Source organism: Myxine glutinosa, chromosome 7 (genome assembly GCF_964187855.1).
Source record: "Myxine glutinosa chromosome 7, kmMyxGlut1.1, whole genome shotgun sequence".
In the NCBI taxonomy this organism is placed as follows: domain Eukaryota; kingdom Metazoa; phylum Chordata; class Myxini; order Myxiniformes; family Myxinidae; genus Myxine; species Myxine glutinosa.
This window is the reverse complement of record NC_136267.1, coordinates 34,411,304-34,431,377: the sequence shown is the minus strand read 5'-3', so window position 1 is coordinate 34,431,377 and position 20,074 is coordinate 34,411,304. Positions and strand designations below refer to the sequence as shown.

The following is a 20,074-nucleotide window of genomic DNA, read 5'->3' as shown; positions in this document are numbered from 1 at the left end:
AATGTACAATGTGCGCCGAGTGGGTTCATCAAAAATGTAGTGGTTTGAGAGGGTCATTAACCAGTGTGGCAGCTACATTCAAGTGTAAGGTGTGCACAGAGGGAGCTGCTGATGAAGGAAATGTTGAGTTGGATGTTGGAGACGGCGTGAAGCTGGAAGGTGTCAAAACATTTTGCTATATAGGAGACATGCTGGATGGAGAAGGTGGATCAGACTCCGCAACGGTTGCTGGAGTGAGATGCACATGGAAGAAGTTTCGGGAACTGAGTGGTGTGCTGACGAGGAGGGGAGTGTCGTTGAAGCTGAAGGGAAAGGTGTATGCTGCATGTGTGAGAAGTGTTATGATTTATGGGAGCGAGACATGGGTGATGAACGGAGAGCAGCAACGAAGGCTGGAAAGGGTGGAAATGCAAATGGTTCGGTGGATGTGTGGAGTATCGTTGAGAGAGAGGAAGACAAATGATGAATTGCGAAAGATGATGGGAATAGAGCCTGTGATGGATGCTGTGAAGAGAAACAGGTTGAGATGGTTTGGTCATGTGTTGAGGAAGGACGAAAGTGACTGGCTGAGAAGAGTGATGGAAATGAATGTAGAAGGAAGTAGAGGAGGGGGAAGACCGAGAAAGACTTGGCTGAAGATGGTGGAAGAAGAAATGCGTGCAAGGGGAGATGCAGAAAATAGGGCAAAATAGAGATTATTGTCATGGGGACCGCAAGGCCAACCTTCGCTCTAGCAGGAACAATGGCCTTAAAATGCCTTGTTGTTGTTGTTGTTGTTGTTGTTGTAATACTACCTATGGACGTGCTGCTTATACTCTCCCAACAATTGATGGGAGTCCTGAATCTCAAACACGAGATCACACCCGTCTTTCTTATTTGAGCATTTGACAGTCTGGCACCACACCATGATCTCCAAACTCTCTACTTATGGAATCCAAAGCCACCTTCTCTCATGGATCACTGACTTCATCCTCTCCCGCATTCTGCACTTAGCTGTTCAAGGGATCCTCTCATATGCTCTCCCTTTCAAGTATGTAGTGTCCCAAGGCAGTCTTTTTTTTTTTTTTCTTTTTTTTTTAATACTGAATCGAGGCTCGTGAAAGAGCTGACATTTACTTCACAAACAAATCAACCAGACAAACAAAATATATAAAAAGAGGGAGCGGAAGACAAGAGAATGGGAAGCACACAAACACTTGAGAGCACACAACATTTAAGAGCAGGGAGATGTGTGGGAGGGAGAGGGCTTGGGGGGAGGAGGCGTGGGAAGGGGGTGCGGGGGTGGGAGAAGTATAAAACACAAGGACACCAAGGACTTCCAGGACAGAAGTTGGTATTTCAAAAAGTGGAATTGGGGTGAAATTATCGGGGATAGAAAAGATCAAGGTTTTGGATGGGGGAAGATAAGAGATGGTGGTGAACAGCTGTTTTAAAGACCTGGAGGGTGGAGTGGGATTGAAGAGAGTGAGGGAATTTGTTCCAGAGGCGGGAGAAAAGAGGAATGAAGGAGTGAAGGTGAGCAGAGAGTCTTGATTTTGGCAGTTTAACCATAAGAGGGTTGCAGGCAGATCTTGTGCGACCTGTAGGAATATTTGCGGGACAGATCCCAGAGAGAGCTGGGGGGGGCAAGGCCAGAGAGGAGTCGGTAGAAGACTGAAAGACCACCAACCTGCCTGCGGTGAGTGAGTGAGAGGCCCTTGGAGTTAGCTTCATCGCAGGAGATTCCAATGATTCTGAATGCTTTGCTTTCAACAGCGTGAAGACGAGCTAGGTGTGAGGCAGGAGCACCAGCCCAGAGGGGAGAGCAGTATTCCATTGAGCTGCGGATGAAAGCCTTGTACGTGGTGAGGAGCTCAGGTGTGCCAAGGAAGGACTTCGCACGACGGAGGATGCCCAGTCGGCGACTGGCTTTGGAGGCCAGATTTGAAATGTGGTTTTCCCAGGAAAGATCATGGCAGACAGTGAGACCCAAAAGTTTGAGTGACAGAACTTCTTGGAGAGGATTATTCAGAAAGTAGATGGGAGGGTTGTCCAGTCGGTCTTTTCGGAGAGACATCGTAAGATTGTCAGATTTGTCAGGATTGAAAGACATGTTCCACTTGTTTGCCCAGTCTGTGATTTTGTCCAGGTCTGCAGAGAGTGAGGAGGCTGCAGACTGCCAATCTGAGGGATGAAGAATGGAGCGACAGAGAGTAGTCATCAGCAAAGAGATAGAGAGGATTTTCAAGAGAGTCGGAGAGATCATTGATGAAGACCAGAAAAAGCACAGGGCCCAGAACACTGCCTTGGGGAACTCCAGCCTGAACAGGAAGAGGAGATGAGAGAAACCCATTCAGGGCCACACGTTGACTACGACTAGAGAGGACGTCCGCCAGCCATGCGTGGAGATTTCCATGGATACCAACAGAGGAGAGTTTGGTGAGCAGAGCGGGGTGCCAGACCGTATCAAAGGCACGTGATTTGTCAAGGGAGACAGCTCTAATTTCCTGTTTGGCATTGAGGACCTCCATCCATTGCTGAGAAAGCAGTAGCAGCATGTCCAGAGCAGAGTGACCTGGTCTGAAACCAAATTGATGTTCAGAGATCAAGCCATTGGAGAAGAGGAAACATTTCATATCTGAAGCAATGATGGATTCCATGACTTTACTGATAATTGAGAGAAGGCTGATTGGTCTGTAGTTGCTGGGATCTGTTTTTGCACCTTTTTTGTGCAAAGCCTCAGCCTTGGTCCTCATTTTCATCAATTATCCTGATTCCCTGAGAAATCCTGCCTAAATCTTTGCTGATGATGCCACCATCTGCCGTATCATCACTCATCCTTCAGACAGCCTCTTCCCTCTCTGCAGACCTCGATCGAATCAGGAACTGGTTTAACGATTGGAATACGTCCTTCAACCCCGCCAAATCTCACACTTAGCCAGTCTCTCGGAAAAGACTGCCGGGCAAATCCTCCCATTTGCTTCCCAAAGAAACCACTTGAAGAGGTTAAGTCACTTACTTTTGTGCCTCACCATCAGCCATGATCTTTCTTGGGCAGACCATATTTCCAATATGGCTTCCAAAGCCAGCTGCCGACTGGGTATCCTTCATTGTGCGAGGTCTTTCCTTGAATCCATCTGAACTTTTGACAACTCGCAATGTTGATGGAGTATTGCTCTTTGGGCTGGTGCCCCTTCCTCACACTTTGCCCTTCTTGATGTCATGGAAAGCAAGGCCCTCAAAATCATTGGGATCTCCCACAACAAAGCTCAGTGTCTGACTGTTACCTTCATATCGCAGGCACTTGGGTGGCCTCTGTATTGAACCACCTCCTTTGTGGTCTTGCACCCTCAGCCCTCTTGGCTCAGTCTCTCCCAGGTTTCTGCAGGGTCTTTCTGCATGGTATGCCAGTAACCATCTTGTTAAACTCCCAAAATGCCGGCTCACTACTCACCTCCACTCGTTTTTTTTCTTTCTCTCTCTCGTCTGTGAAACCAACATCCCCGTTCTGTTCATTACCATTTTTCTGTTCTTCCGAAGCTTCAATACAGTCGTCACCACCACCCCATCCATATTTATGATCTCTTCTGTCTCAAATGACCACATTCCCAAGCACTCCCTTTTTCCATGTGATTGTGATTTTTTTTCAGCTTGTGTGCAGCTTGTTCACCCCCACGTGTCCTTCTCCCCTTCTCCTTGATCTCACTCTCACTTGTATTCTGCTGTTGGTGTTTCCCCTTTTCCATTTTGAGCTCGCTCTTCCCCAAGCATTGGTCATGTATACAAAATAATCTGTTCATTAAATTATTTGTTTTTTTGCATGAGAAACCAGTTTTACTCAAATTGTCGACTCTTCACTTGTGTTCATCACCAAGGTGAAAACCTTCAAGCAAAACGTTTTGTTTTTGTCATCTCAAACCCATCTCGCATTTATAAAATCACAAGACTTTCCTCGGTCATTAGAAGTCGTCGTAAAACGATACGGACGTGATTTTATTGGCTCGCATCACCCAACTAGCTAACTACGTTTCGCCCTCTTCTTCACAATTTTATTCAGGAATCCCTCCAATTGGCATTGATCGCCTTTGCTTCTCGGAAATGGTGTATGCGAGCTTGCTTTGGCAACTGTTTGCAGCTAAAAAACAGAAAAGATAACTTTTTATTACCCATTGGAATTATTGTCCCAATCACGTCACATTGTTCAATATCCGTCCATTTTTGTTGAAACAGATTCTCTGATAAAGGGTTTGTCAGAGGGTTATTAACTTCATTCTTTGTAAAACATCCTCTCAAGGCAAGAGATGCTTGGAAGCAATAACGCAAAATCAAAATGTAATTTTTCCGACCTTCTCCCCCCTTCCCATCTCCCTCCCTCAAAATATTGCTAGATATGTCTGGATATCGATAATGATGGAATGTTTGAGGCTTTCATTGTCACAATCAATCACGTCTGTTGTGTGGGAAAAAAAATTTAAATTCTTTTTTGGAATGATGTTAACTTTACACATCTGGAATGCCCACCGTGATCGATATAAACTTTCTTATCGACAATTCGAGGCGTTCGGCCATCACATGAGAAGCTTTCTCCAGAGATCTTCCTCTGTCGCAAATACACTTTGCCATCATGGATAAATGGTGCTGAATATTCACCAGATCTTGTGGAATCGGTGTGTCTTTTCTCCCTTGTTCGGGCCGAGCTTGGTGAGGTACTGACTTGTTTTTACACCAATACTGTAGTTGCTTTTATGGATCATTTGAGTAATGTATTGTGCGGGAGGGGAGTTGTTGGATTAAGGGAGGGATTTACTTTTTATTAGTTCATGAGCCAGTAAATGTTTTGTGTTGAACTTAGACATTCCTTTTACCTGTTTGAAGAACCAAATAATGTGGACATGTTGTTGATTAAACCAAATTTTCATTGATAATCACCTCCGCCACCAAAGGTGGACGGAGGTTATGTTTTCGCCCCTGTCTGTTTGTTTGTTTGTGTATCTGTCTGTGAGCACTATATCTCAAAAAGTTATTGACGGATTTGGACAAAACTAGTGGATGAGTTGGGTAAGTGACAAGAACGATCCCATTAGATTTTGGTTCAGTTCCGGATCCAGATCCAGCCTAATGGTGGCATCGAACCCGTAAACTGTTCAACCTGACCGAGGTATGCGCTCCACCGAGTGCCGTTCTAGTTTGATCCGTGGCCATCTCTGCGTTTTTATTTTGCTCATTGGTTTAATTACAGACTCTTCATGCGAGTCCTTCATCAGTCCAGTCCTGCTGGCAGGATATGACGTGGTTTTCAACTCGGTTGTCTTCTTTGGCCTTTATTCTGTCTGATTAATTATTTTATTTATTTTCTACTTCTGTCTTTACTTTCCGAAACGAATTTGTCTTTTTTCTATCCTTGCAAGTAAGGGTTGGGTAGATGGACACAACAGGTACATTTGGAGGAAGAATGGACATGGGGAGGAAATGTCAAATAGAGGGTGGGGGGGGGGGGGGGGACTTTAGGTTAATAAACTGGATGTAAGCTTAAAGTCAGCAAGAGGAGTAAGGGAAAACTGGGTATGAAACATAAAATGGAACAAAAAACTCAAAGGAGGCTGTGGGAGAGTGGGGAGAACACAATAACCTGGAAAGGAAGGGTGTCTAAGAGAGTTAATGAGAGTAGAGAGTATCATGAATATGGATGGGGGTGGAGGGAGTGACCTGTGGTAGTGGTGAACAGCAGGGAGCATGGAACTGAAGAATGAGGAAGTCTGATTCACATGTGGGAAAAGAGGAACAAATGAGTTGAGGTGAGCAGTCGGCCTGGATTTTGGGAGTTAAACCAGAAGAGGGAAGGAGATCGTAGAAGACAGAGGCCACCAACCTATCTGCATTATGACCAGGCATTTTGGCCTTATTGCCAAGGTGCAGATGTTTTGGCTTTACTATCCTTGCGGGATCATGGAGTTTGGTGTGTCCGTATGTGCGTTCATGTTTGTGTTCAGATTTGTCCCAATGTTTTGATTTATTTTATTTTTAACTTTTCATATCAAAAGAAATAACTCTGCCCAGAATTGAAAGAGAAACAACGATGTTCCGAAATGCATTTGTATACAAACTTGTGAAAATCCACCTGACGTGCACGAACCCTTTTGGATTGTTGATCTATGGTGTCGCCCTGTGGAGATTTCTCCTTCATAAGATGCTTCATAATATGCTGTTTTATTGGTGAAGCCAGTTGCAATTCCATCTTCTGTAAGGCTTGCAAACATCTCGATGACATCGGTGACCTAAAGTTATGAATGGCTAGCCTGACTGCAAGGATTAAACTCTCTGGGTAGTGGACATTAAGCGATAATCGAAAAATCAGAAGTGTAAATCTCCGTTTTGCATGTGAACTTCCCTCTCCCACCCAAGGCGAGCAAAGAGACTGGGTGGGTGCAAGTCGGCCGAAAGCCCCTCCTTCCCTTGCGACACGTGGTGTCTATCGCAGTCACCCTTACCCAGGGTACTGAACTGCCCTGATGCTCCCAATGCCACACACCTGGCCCAGGCCCTTTACATCGAGTCTTTCTCAAATTCCCAATCGAGTATTAGCTTGCCCTGTTGTAACACGTCCTCTGAATTCAATTTTTTTGGGGGGTGGTTAGCAAGGAGTACCGTATTTACATAGCTCCTGTTATAGATTTTGTGGACTGTAGATCTTGTATTTTTTTATTTTTTTTTGGGGGGGGGGGGGGTGAAAGTTGAAGCATGTGCATTTTTCTTTTTCACATTCTGTCCAAAATAATCTCTATCTAAAAGCTCAAGTACTGCTGCATGGATGTAGTTGAAATGACGAATATTTTTAAGAGCCAGTATGTCTTTTGTTGGAATTACCAGCATAACTGGACTACTTCGCACTCAACCTCACTACACCCAATGGATATTGTTACATCAATAAACCACGCTCGGAGGGCCGAGGTGGTGGAATTGCCGTAATACACCGACAGGACATCAAGACCAGCCTCATCTCCATCTCATCTGCTCCATCATTTGAACACCTGGCTTTTAAACTCTCTGGTCACACACAGTCAGTCATGGCTGTCGTCTACCCCCCTCCCAAACCACACCCATCATTCCTATCTGACTTCTCCTACTTTCTGACCCAGCTCTGTTCCCTCTCTCCCTCAATCCTCCTCCTCGGTGATTTCAATATCCACATGGACTCCACTGACTCCACAATAACCACTGACTTCACTGATTTACTCACCTGCTTTAACCTCACTCAACATGTCAACTTTCCTACCCATAACCGTGGTCACATTCTGGACCTTGTCTGCTCTACTGGATTAATTTTGCACCATCTCTCTGGCTCTGACCTCACCCTCTCTGACCACTTAGCCATCACTATGACCATCAACATCCCCACCCCAGCACCAAGGCATTATCGCACTATCAACTTCCGTAAGCTAAACGCTCTTTCACCTACCTCATTCTCATCCACCCTCTCTGAAAAAATGTCCACTTCTCCCTTCGTTGACCTCCACACCCCTTCTGACCTCACTGACTACGACAACCACACTCTCTCCTCCTGCCTTGACCAGCTTGCGCCTATAAAAACCAAAACAGTTTCTTTCATCCATTCTGCTCCCTGGTTTACCCTTGAACTCCGCCTGATGAAAACTCGTGCTCGCCAACTTGAAAGACTCCGCAATAAAAGAGGTCTCACAATTCACTCCCAAGCCTACAAGGACCACCTACAACACTACAAAGATGCCCTCTCCCACGCCCGCTCCGCCTAATACTCTCAAATTATCCACTCTGGCTCTGGAAACCCAAAAGCACTCTTCTCTGCAATAAACAAACTCCTCAGCCCCCTGAACACCACCACCCAGTCATTCACAGTAGACAACTGCATCTCCTTCCTTTCATTCTTCCAATGCAAAATTGACAACATCTACAACAGCTTAACCACCACCGCACCCGCTCCCCCTCAAACCACCTGCCCCCCCTTATCCTGCCAACCCCTGTCTCAGTTCTCCCCAGTCTCCCCTACTGACCTCTCTGAACTCATAGGAATGAAAACTGCCACCTGCACTCTTGACCCCATCCCCTCCAGCTTTGTCAAGGCCTCCCTGCTCTCTCTCTACTTATCACTACAACAATAAACTCCTCCCTGTCTACAGGCATCGTCCCACCATCCCTCAAAATTGCTGCTGTTACCCCCATTCTGAAAAAACCTGGACTCAACCCTGACACCCTAAATAACTTCAGACCCATCTCCAACCTACCCTTTCTGTCAAAAGTTTTGGAATGCGCTGTAGCCACTCAACTCAAACATCACCTCTCTGCCAATACCCTGTATGAAACATTCCAATCCGGAATTCCGCTCTAACCACAGTACTGAAACTGCTCTCCTCAAAATCACCAACGACCTTCTCCTCTCCTCTGACGCTGGCAACCTCAACATTCTCATCCTCCTCGACCTCAGCGCCGCCTTTGACACCATCAATCACACCATCCTCCTCACCCCACTTGAAACCACCTTTAACATTACCGGCACTGCCCTCTCTTGGATCAAATCATACCTCTCTGACAGACGCCAGTTCATCTCCATCAATAACTGCAAATCCCCCACTGCTCCCCTCCCCCAAGGTGTCCCCCAAGGTTCAGTTCTTGGCCCCCTCCTCTTCATCCTGTACCTGTCCCCCCTTGGTCACTTAATCCGCCGTCATGGTCTCCAATTCCACTGCTTCGCCGATGACATCCAGCTTTTCATCTCCACCAAGTCCATCTCCACCGCCACCCACTCTATCCTGACAAACTGCATCACTGAAATAAAATCCTGGCTTCAAATCAACTTCCTCAAACTTAACTATGATAAATCTGAAATAATCATCATTGGCCCAAAAACGCTCACCAAATCCACCCATAACTTTGCCCTCAACATCGACGGTTTCCCAGTATCCACCTCCCCTCACATCCGGAATCTTGGCATCATCTTTGGCCAAACCCTCTCCTTCGACAAATACACTAAACAGATCACAAAGACAGCCTTCTTTCACCTGAAAAACATCGCCCGTCTCCGTCCATCCCTCTCCTCCACGGCTGCAGAAACCCTCATCCACGCCTTCATCACCTCCCGTCTGGACTACTGCAACAGCCTCCTCTATGGTTCACCCTCAATAATCACCAATAAACTCCAATACATTCAGAACTCCGCTGCCAGTCTACTCACCCATTCCCGGACCCGTGGCCACATCACCCCCCGTCCTTTACAAGCTTCACTGGCTCCCCATCCCCCAGAGAATCCAGTACAAAATCCTCCTCTTGACCAACAAAGCCCTCCATAACCTGGCCCCATCCTACCTGACTGACCTCCTCTCCAGACACACTCCCACCCACAACCTCCGCTCTGCTGGTGCTAACCTCCTGACCCCCCTCCCCCCCCCCCATCCGGACCAAATTCAGATCCTGGGGGGACAGGGCCTTCTCCATCGCTGCTCCCACCCTCTGGAACTCACTACCTCACACCATCAGAGACTCCTCCTCACTCACCACATTCAAAACATCACTCAAGACCCACCTGTTCAACACTGCATTCAACATTGAACCCACAGCACTTAACCCCTGACTATCTCTTCTCCTTCTCCTTCCTTTTGCTTTGATTTATTTACCTATTGATTTTTGTCTTTTTGCACTTGTTTTTTGTACTCTGTCAAAGTGCCTTTGGGCTTCTTGAAAAGCGCTATATAAAATAAATGTATTATTATGAGTATTAACTTGATGGTTCTTTCCCATTAGCTTAATTGTGGCTTTTTAATGGAAAAATAAATGCCAAAATTTGTTTTCAGCTTGAGGACGCATTCGTCTGTACGTCATTTTTAAATGACTGAATCAACTGCTGTTGTAACAAATGGGTATTTTTTTTTTTCATTGGGAAAAATTAATTTGTTTAGGAAACATGTACTCCAACTTGCATATTCGGTGTTGCGGCTGCCTTGTTCAGTAATGCAGGATTGTATTTTTGGTTCGACGATAATGAATTATTTTGTAGTTATTATTCGGTACATGCTCATGTAACTGTTCTTATAAACTGGAGCCAATAACATTTTTATGGCCTGTAGTTAAAATGTGAAACTTTCTATTTCAGCATTTTCACTGTAGAAAAAAAAATTGGTTTCATTGGAAATAAAGTTAGATGTTTCCTTCAAAATAAGCTTTCTACCCTGTGTGACTTCAAAGTGCTGCTTCAAAGGGAATGGTTTTAATGGCTCGTGCAGTGCTGCTGCCCACAAACGTTTTGCCTTTAAAATGATGGCTTGCCACCTGAAGGAACTGCCAATCATTTTGCTTCAAGCACCTTCACACCCCACACCTGCTCTCTGCTTCCAGCTTTACCAGGTCAGATACACTTATGCTTACTTAACAAACGAGGAACAATGTTACTGAATGTTAATTTATGTCGTTGGGTTCATAGTCCCAAGGACACATTGAATTTTGCAAACAAACAAAAACAAATGAAATTTTAAATCGGTTCAATTTAACATGAATTGCGTTGACATTAACTATCTTACAATTTCGTTTTGATGTGACGAATAGGTATGACGGTAACCTTTTTAGTTGTCGGTGCGAGTAATATATCCCACATTATTTGAACTACGGTAAATCACCCAGCAGTAGTTACAACAACTCGTGTGAAAGTTCTGAAATATAATTTGGCAGTGAAGACCAATAAAACATTGGTGGCAAGGAAAATTACAAAAACAAAGTTGCTACCATTGAGATTCAAGACAATATTACTTATTGAAATTTTAAGCGACACTGGATTTAAACATAAATTTGAGGGAATTTGAGCCGTTTTGTATAGCTTCCGGCTCCTTTTGAAGAACCTTCTTGTTCAATTTCAGAAGTGTTGAGTGCAGAGTGTTGGCATAGAAAAAAAAATCAAACAAGATAATCTGCGACTGCCAAGGGTAAGCCGGGGAGGCTTACGCTTGGCAATCACCTGCGACTTACCAATGATGGAATATTTTGTTCGGAATGCCATATGACCTTGACCTTCAACGTTTGTGGATATTTTGTTAATTAATAAAATGTGTCTCCCTCGACAATCTATCCATAAACGTCATGAAAATCGGAGGAAAATTATTCAAGTTATGATCAATGAGGTGTTATTTCTTAATTGGGTTCCCATTCGGAAAAAAAGAGTAAGTATGTCAAGGACACTTATCAAATATGAGGTGCACAACTTCAGTGCAGGTACACCGTTATGATGCAATAACATCTTAGAAGGCCAAGCAGTCTTTGAAATTCTGCATTGTCAGAACTGAGATGACATAAAATGGGTTTGTTGTTATTGTTGTTTTTTTTTGTTTTTTTTTATCTGACCACCATTTCACATTGACCTTTAGCCTGGGGGGATGTGATGTAAATTATGTTCCGATCAGACAAACCTTCGTCAAGTTGTGGAGAAACAGGAAGTTTCGTAAGAAAACATTCATAAGCAAAGCAGGAAACGTTCACGTATATCGTACGCATAACATCAGAGACTTTCTAACATTCACCTTCAGACCTTTTGTCTCCATACATTCCTTCCACTTGTTCATCTTCTGCTTCAGTCCATCCATACTTTCTGCAATCAACACCAGATCATCTGCATACAACAATTCCCGCAGTAAACCCTCCTTTACGTTCTGAGCCAGCACCTCCATCACAGATACAAATAGTAGTGGACTTAGTACCGACCCCTGATGCACTCCCACCTTCACCTCAAACTCACCACTGTTCCCGTCCTTCGTCCTTCACAGTCCACGTGAACCATTTTGAAAGAATTGCATCGCATGGAGGAAACAACAGCCAAAGAAGACAGCGACCCAGAATATGAGCACGGGGCTAATGCCGTGTTAATTCGTAGTCGGGGTTAAGGATACTTTCCCCTGTTCGCAATACCCTCTGTGGCTATCCCTAACACTTATAACATCAGCCGGGCAAGCTATTCACGCTCCAATGGACACGATAGCAAAAAGACCTGCCTAGAAGAGGCGGAGCTACAATGGTTTTATGGGCGGGTGGGTGGGGGGGAGGGCTTGGACAGGGTCGGCAGGCCACGTCCCCCCGCCCCTCCAGAGTGATGTGGCCTGATGAGGTGGGCGAAGTGTAAAGAAGAAGCTTCGGGATTCTGGCTTTAGCAGTGTGACTGTGAGGAGGCCCGTTGTCTCGGGTGTGATGGTATGCTGCAGGATGTGGTCGTGCTTCCTTTTGCAAAGAACAAGATTTTTTTTTTATATCTCTCGTGAACGAGTGTGAAGTGGTGGACAGGGGAGAAAAGAACGAGGGCTGTGCTCCCTGATCGCCTCGATCCCGGGTGCCATCGGCTTTTGGTTTTGCCGCCACCTTTCTGGGCTTCCCACCTGTGTGGCTTCGGGCTCCAACAACTGCCGACTTAGCATGGGATCCATTTTGGGCCAGTTGAGTGCCGGAGTGTGAACTTTACTTTATTACCTTACCCTGTGTGTGTTTTTGTGTCTGTGTGGAGGATCCTCACCTTATCATTTTTACCTCGGCATTTATTTTCTTTATTTTCATTCCGTGCCTTATTTTATTGAAAATAATTATTGTTACATTTTTTGTTGTATTATTCTTGATTGGGTTTCAAAATAAACCCGTGCATTCGCGAGAATAAACGCTTCCTGGTTCTTCAGTCCCGCGGGTCAATAACCGCCAAAATTGTAAATCACCTCGGGAGTTAAAGCTGGTTCGGCTCATCCATCCAAGGCTTGGTGGTAACCCAGCTGTGGACAGGACAGTATTTTTCGTGGTAATGAGTGTGGAAATATTGGTACGAACATGGTTTAAAAGACCGCTCAAGGGAACCCCCGAAAAGTTTGATGACAGGTTGTCTCTTGTTCCAACCAAACCAAAACAGACTTGTTCCACACAAGATTTGTTTTAAATTATAACTGTAACTTGAAAAAAGTCTTATAAATTGTTCTAAAGCACGTAATGTCATACAGTGTATGTGAAGAAATATTAACAAACGTTTTATCAAAAAATATGAAACAACTGAAGTTCTCCATCTCTGTTATGATTAGCACATGAAGTGGTTAAAGGCAAAAACAAACTTTTACTTTGACATGTACATATGTGCAACGATTCTACTATAATGTGAGAACCTTAAGCGACATTTTCCCGACCTATTTCCCGACGAAATGCTCCTACACATCACACGGTCCATGCTATTCCTAACTCAAACCTACCTTACCTACCTCCATAAACATAACAATACATTTATACTCCATGCATATTCCTATTCGTTGGAGAAATACATTTTTAATGCTGAAGGAACTTGTGAACAGGAGTAAATACAACTTTACATGTACACATAATCCTGTACCGCACTCTTTACTTGTCATTCTACGACAATGTGAGAAGTGTCTGTTTCATTGTACGTTTCTTTATTTGACGTTTATGCATTCCTAAACCGCTGGATAGAATGAGGTGAAAGCTGGTGATTGTTTCTATCCATGTCTTGACTCAATTAGTCATGCTAGAACCTTACAAGAACCGTCAAAACAATTGAACATTTTACATTGTTCATTTTAAAAAGAAAAGATCTGCCAGCAAGCTTGTGGCTCATGCACAGAACAACATACTGTATTTACAAACCAAGTGCAATCCTAAGTACAATATCAACATACAAAATAAGTGAAATCATAATTACATCAACATAAAAAATAAGTGAAATCCTAATTACATCAACATACAGTATCGACAGCCCAAGTGAAAATCCTAACATTTGAAGTTAGTCATAACTTTTATACTTGCTGAAACTGGGAGGAGAAAGTGGAGAGGGAGGAGCGAAGATGGGATTGGTCGCATGAAGAAAAGGGGAGGAGAGCAGTAGGATTGGTTAAGCAAAGTGTAGGTGGGAGGGATGAGGGAAGTGGGGATTGGTCGAATGAAATATTGGGGTGGGAGGGAGCAAAGATTGAGGGATACAATGTGATTGGTCGAGTGAATGCTGCGATGGGTGGACTTCCCGCCGAGTAGGTCCACATATCAAATCTTTTAATGAGGCACATCTGTTTCCCATTGTCTTCTGCTAGACTTTTCGGAGCAATCATCCTTTTAAAGTTCTTGAAGACTTCATTAATTTTTGAAGGTCATTCATTGACTATCTTCAAAAAAAACTTTATTTCAAAGTACCATATCTTTAACTATATTAGCCTTAGTCATAAATAAATAATTACAGTGCCTTTATTATTAAAATTATACCAAATTATTTACCATTCTGTGGTTTTATCCATAATTCATTTATCCTTAACATCATTGTTTCCACAGGACCTGAGTATTCTGCCAGTTGATGTAAGGGTGAAAAACGTGAAAAATGGCACGTGAAACGTGAAAGCTGAATGCCTCAACTCTGTGTTTGCCTCTAAATCTTGTGTCCCAAACCCATCCCTCTCTGTACCCACCGTAACCAGTCGTACCCAGCTGCTCCTGGACTCTGTGTCCTTTCCTCCTGACAAGGTGCAAAAGTTTCTGTCAACCCTCGACTGATTCTGCAACTGGTCCTGATGGCATCAGCCCACGGGTCCTAAAATCCTGTTCCTCCGCTTTACAGAAAAAAGGTGCAAAAACAGATCCTAGCAACTACAGACCAATCAGCCTTCTCCCAAATTATCAGCAAAGTCATGGAATCCATCATTGCTTCGAATATGAAATCTTTCCTCTTCTCCAATGGCTTGATCTCTGATCATCAATTTGGTTTCTGACCAGGTCACTCTACTCTGGACATGCTGCTTCTGCTGTCTCAACAATGGATGGAGGTCCTCAATGCCAAACAGGAAATTAGAGCTGTCTCCTTCGACATATCATGTGCCTTCGATACGGTCTGGCACCCCGCTCTGCTCACCAAACTCTCCTCCTTTGGTATCTGTGGAAATCTCCATGCATGGCTGGCGGACTTCCTCTCTAGTCGTAGTCAACGCATGGCCCTGAATGGGGTTCTCTCATCTCCTCTTCCTGTTCAGGCTGGAGTTCCCCAAGGCAGTGTTCTGGGCCCTGTGCTTTTTCTGGTCTTCATCAATGATCTCTCCGACTCTCTTGGAAATCCTCTCTATCTCTTTGCTGATGACGCCACTCTCTGCCGCTCCATTCCTCATCCCTCAGATTGGCAGTCTGCAGCCTCCTCACTCTCTGCAGACCTAGACAAAATCACAGACTGGGCAAACAAGTGGAACATGTCTTTCAATCCTGACAAAGTTCACACTCTTATGATGTCTCTCCGAAAAGACCGACTGGACAACCCTCCCATCCACTTTCTGAATCAGGATGCACCATAGGAATCAAACGGCATAGGAATCAAAATGGCGGTGTGTGGAGTCAGCCGTCGCACCGCCGAAATGACATCACATCACCCCTGTCACGTGACCAGATCCTCAACTCTGATTGGTGTACGTTTGAGGGGGCATACATTCATACATACATACATACGGACAGACAAACACTGTTCTCGACGGCTTTGCCCGATGGGCTACGCAGTAAAAAACTTTTAATAAGACTATGCAATGACAACACAGACAAGCACATGTCATTGCCACGCACGATAGGAGGGGTTCTTATTGGAATACTCTGCACTTTGCACTTCACTCACCTTTCTGACAATCGTGAGATGGGGATGTAGGTTCGACATGCCACCAGGAGGTAACGATGAACAACTGGTGGTGAACTGCAGCAAGGCCTCACGTTCGTGCGGGGCCATCTTGCAAAGCACATTCACAAAGCGCAAAAAGCCCGGACTGTGGGAACGCACGCCCACAATGTCATGTGCTCCAATGGTTATTGGGTAAACACAAATCCTATTAAGCTACTGCAAAACCCACAAATGAATTGTGCAGATTTCGTTCCTCTGCTGTGGTCAACACTTGAAGTTCAATGGAAGAGATTTCTGTTGGTTTGGGAGCACAATCCATCAAATTTGCATTGAGATCACAGTAGCTTTACCATCTCTTCCCATCGGAAGGTCAAAGCAAACAGCCATCATTCACCAAATGATTTAGAAGCTGAACACGAGCAAGCTTTTTTTAAAACATGTTTGAGGTGATGAGAAACGTCTGCATTCATGCCAAATTGCAGGAATTCCAATGGGACAGCTGAGAAACAGTAAAGTCTTTTGGGTCCTCTGGATATTTGGGGTCCTCGTGTATTTTCGGTCATATGGGTCTTTGGGTAATTTTGGTCTTTGAGATCCACTGCACCCTCAGGATCTTTAAGGGTCTTTTTGGTGTTTTGGATTGACATCCCACAGACGTAAATGAAGAATCAGTTTACTCTGCACACTTTGCACGTCACGTTCAGCGAATTTCACCTCCCTACACCGTGTATTTATTGTATTTTTTTTTAAAACGCCACCGTACACCGACCTTGAGGCTCGGTTTGCAAGCCACCGTCCACAAATCCGGACATATAATTGCGGCCAACGATATCCCCGAGAGAGGAGGCGGGAAAAAGGATCGTGTGGCATGCCGGGAAACTAAGCAAATCGCCATTCACGCCTCATTAGTGTCCACAGCTCATTTGTACAGGTGAATAATTTGTACAATAAGAACAAAAAAATCAGAATTTACTCACACGATTTTTAAAGGTTGAAAATTTATTTTCTTTATTGGTTCTTGAGTTTACTCTGACACTTTCTTCTCTCAGCTTTCTTTTATTTTTATCGTTCTTTCTTAAACACACACACAATTTCGCGCGTCCTCTTGCATCATCCGCATTACACGCACCTCACCTGCACCTGTACAGGGTGGCCACAAAGTCCCTATGCATAATAATTAATATCGTGTGCCCTGTGTTACTTTTGTTTTTATTTTAAAAATTGTATATAAGATCGAGGCTCGTGTAAGAGCTAACATTAATAACAAAAAACAGACACATAAAACATATAATAAAGGGAGCAGGAGACAAGATGGGGAAGAGAGGGAAGTACAAAAGCACAACAAAAGTAGTTCAACGGTATTAGACGGCGGACACTGAAGCACTGATTGACTGGTTGGTATCCACGGTTGATTTATCGACCTGCTGCGGCACAAGAAGTTCATGCGCGGTAGCCTCAGGCCCTGTAAATTTGAGGTCAACTGATGCTACCCCTGTTAGTAGCCACGAAACCCAGGGCCGCAAAAATATAGACAGTTCTGAAGATGTTAATTACATAGGCCAAGGGATTGACCGGCTCTGAAATGACTGGTAACCATGGTGACAATATTTGAAAAATGACGGAATAACACGATACCACAATAATTATAATGGGAACTAGAACGCCACTAAGTAGAGCGCATACTCCCGCCGTGGGTTTAGTTGGAATAATACGTTTTGTTTAACATCCCTTCTCCCCAAAACAATAAATGAAAAAGAAAGTAGGCCCGAACTGTCAGAGAATTTATTTTGATATATCTCGGAATTGGAGGAGAAAAACATCATTTAAGAATAAGAATAAAAGATTTAATGCAGTAAAACAGAAAAATCTTTCCCAAAAAAATTCCTTGATCCGGAATAATATCCTGAGCTTCACCAAAAACTAATGATCAATTCTTCCTTATCCCAAGGGCAATCATCCCACCAACTTTCATCCAAATCCGTTCAGAACTTTTCCAGATATCTTGTTCACAAACACACGAACACATGAACATACGAACACACACACGGACTCCCTTGCGGGAGTAATAAACCTGAAAATCGCAGAGCCAGAACGAGAATTATTTATTTGGTCTGGGAAGCCCATGCGAGGTTTCTTCTTCTTCAGCCTCTCACAACCCTGGGTGAATATGCGATCTTTTAAAAAAAAGTTCGAATTTTGCCAAATCTGTTTTATTCGTTTGTTAATATACCTCAGCCATTGACAAATCTGGAATTATAATTTTATTTGAGGTTCAAATTAACCCGGGAGATTGTGTCAAACGATGCCTGCAAGTCTGTACATGTGATAAATAATTAATCCGCCACAGTCGAAGACTCTTCTTCTTCACACAATAACAACTTCTAGCTTCCAGACCATACATCCAATGATCTTCAAATTTTGCACACTTGTTACTCTTCATGACTTCTACTACAGTATGAAGTTTCACAGCGATCAATGATCGTTTGCAATGCAATCAATGAACCGTTTCATGGTTCAAGAGATATAAATGTTTTTATTATTTGCGTTTAATTAACGATGTCTGCCAAACCACGTGACCTATCGCAAATTCCAAAAGGACATTTTAGTAGACTGATATGCTGAACAGATCTGTGAAGTTTCCCCTCGATTGGATCACAAATGAGGGAGGAGCTAGGTTTTAAATGTTTGTGCTTAAAAACGTTATATAACTCTGAAACCATGTGATGCATGACGTCATGCTCGTTGACTTTTTTGTTCGTCATGGGTATGCGATTCTGCCTGCAAAGTTTGGCCTCGATCTGTTCAGGCGTTTTGGAGAAAATTGGATTTTAGTGTTTTTCACTCAAAACAATATGGCGGCCGAACCACATGGCCTGTGACGTCATAATTACCATAAAAATATTGTACAGACCGAGTCCCTCCTATGGTGAAAATTTGCTCTCAATCGCTCCAATTATTGCAGAGAAAATGGTTTTTAAAGGAAAACAGAAAAAAAAATTCCCGAAAAAATTCCCAAAGAAAATTCCTGGATCCGGAATAACATCCTGAGCTTCACCAAAAACTAATCAATTCTTCCTTATCCCAAGGGAAATCATCCCACCAACTTTCATCCAAATCCGTTCAGAACTTTTCCAGATATCTTGTTCACAAACACACAAACACAGACACGCACACACACACATGGACGGACACGATCGGATGCATTACTCCCTGGCGGGCGTAAATATATGGAAACAAATGACGAGGGCTCATCATCAATGGGTTAACGAACATACTCGAAATTAAATTCCATTTCAATTCGACTATTAGAAGCGACAGCCATCAGAACCCTTAATTGTGAAGTCACCAATGGGCGTGACTGCATGAGTGTGTGACGTCACAGAGCGACAGTTATTTATCGCATTTGAAACATTGCTTCAAGATGGCGAGGACGTGTTTCTTTCTCGTTGCTTTGATTTGTTGTTTCATGCTCTACTTCAACCTCGGTTACCTGCTAGGACTTCAACAGGTGAGCTTTAAAGGAGTGGGAAGATTTACGTGTACGTTTTACCTGGTTTAAAGGTGCGGTTCGAAAACCTTCCATGTGGATGGTAAAATGTGCAGGTGCTCGTTTCCACCTCGCTGGAGCTGAGTTTTTCGAACCGACTTCGTCGTGTGTGTGTGTGTGTGTGTGTGTGTGTGTGTGTGTGTGTGTGTGTGTGTGTGTGTGTGTGTGTGTGTGTGTGTGTGTGTGTGTGTGTGTGTGTGTGTGTGTGTCCGATTTCACCACCAATTGGTCCAAATAAGTTTTCCTGATCCAAAATGTTTTTTGCTTCCATCTCTCTCATATAGAAGCTGCCAGGATATTTCGGATACATCTCCGAGAGTCTGGTAAACCTCGTTACGTTTCAGGTATGACGTCAAACAACACTCCATCAATATGTGACAAATTTTCCGTGTAAGCAACAGTACACAAGTGTTTTATAAGAGGAGGTAAAATTCAAAGAGCAGAGATAAAGGACACCAGCAGGAACCTTACAAACAGGTAGGGAAGTGGGAAAGGCAGGTGAGTCGGCTGTGGAATAACTTTGTATCTCCTGAGTCGATATCTCTTCCACCGCACACTTCCACAACATAATAACATTGTCCAGACAGAGCTTATGACGTGGTGTTTTAAAACCTTGTGGTCTCCACACATCATTCGCCACAAACATAAACAATCTCGTCAGGTACAATCGTCCCAATGTTGTTCTTCTGAGTGACCACATGTGCATCAGAAAGAGCTGATGGACAATTTGTATCGAGCTCTGAGTTTACATCGTACACATTTCCGGGTGGTACTTTCCCTTCGACAGTAAAACACAATTCAGGAAATTCACTTTGACTGATACAAGATGTTTTGTTTATCTCTGTCTGTCGTACAGGAGCCTCCAGGTCTTTCTGACCATCTTTGGGAAAGATTCTTCAACTATGTTCCCTTCTTGAAGATAA

General features: G+C 43.8%; 1 protein-coding gene across 1 annotated transcript in view; it reads right to left on the bottom strand.

Moving 5' to 3' along the window:
* Window positions 1–20,074, bottom strand: part of LOC137410750 (uncharacterized) — a 660,974-nt gene that overhangs the window by 543,805 nt on the left and 97,095 nt on the right. The gene's annotated exons all lie outside the window — the stretch shown is intronic.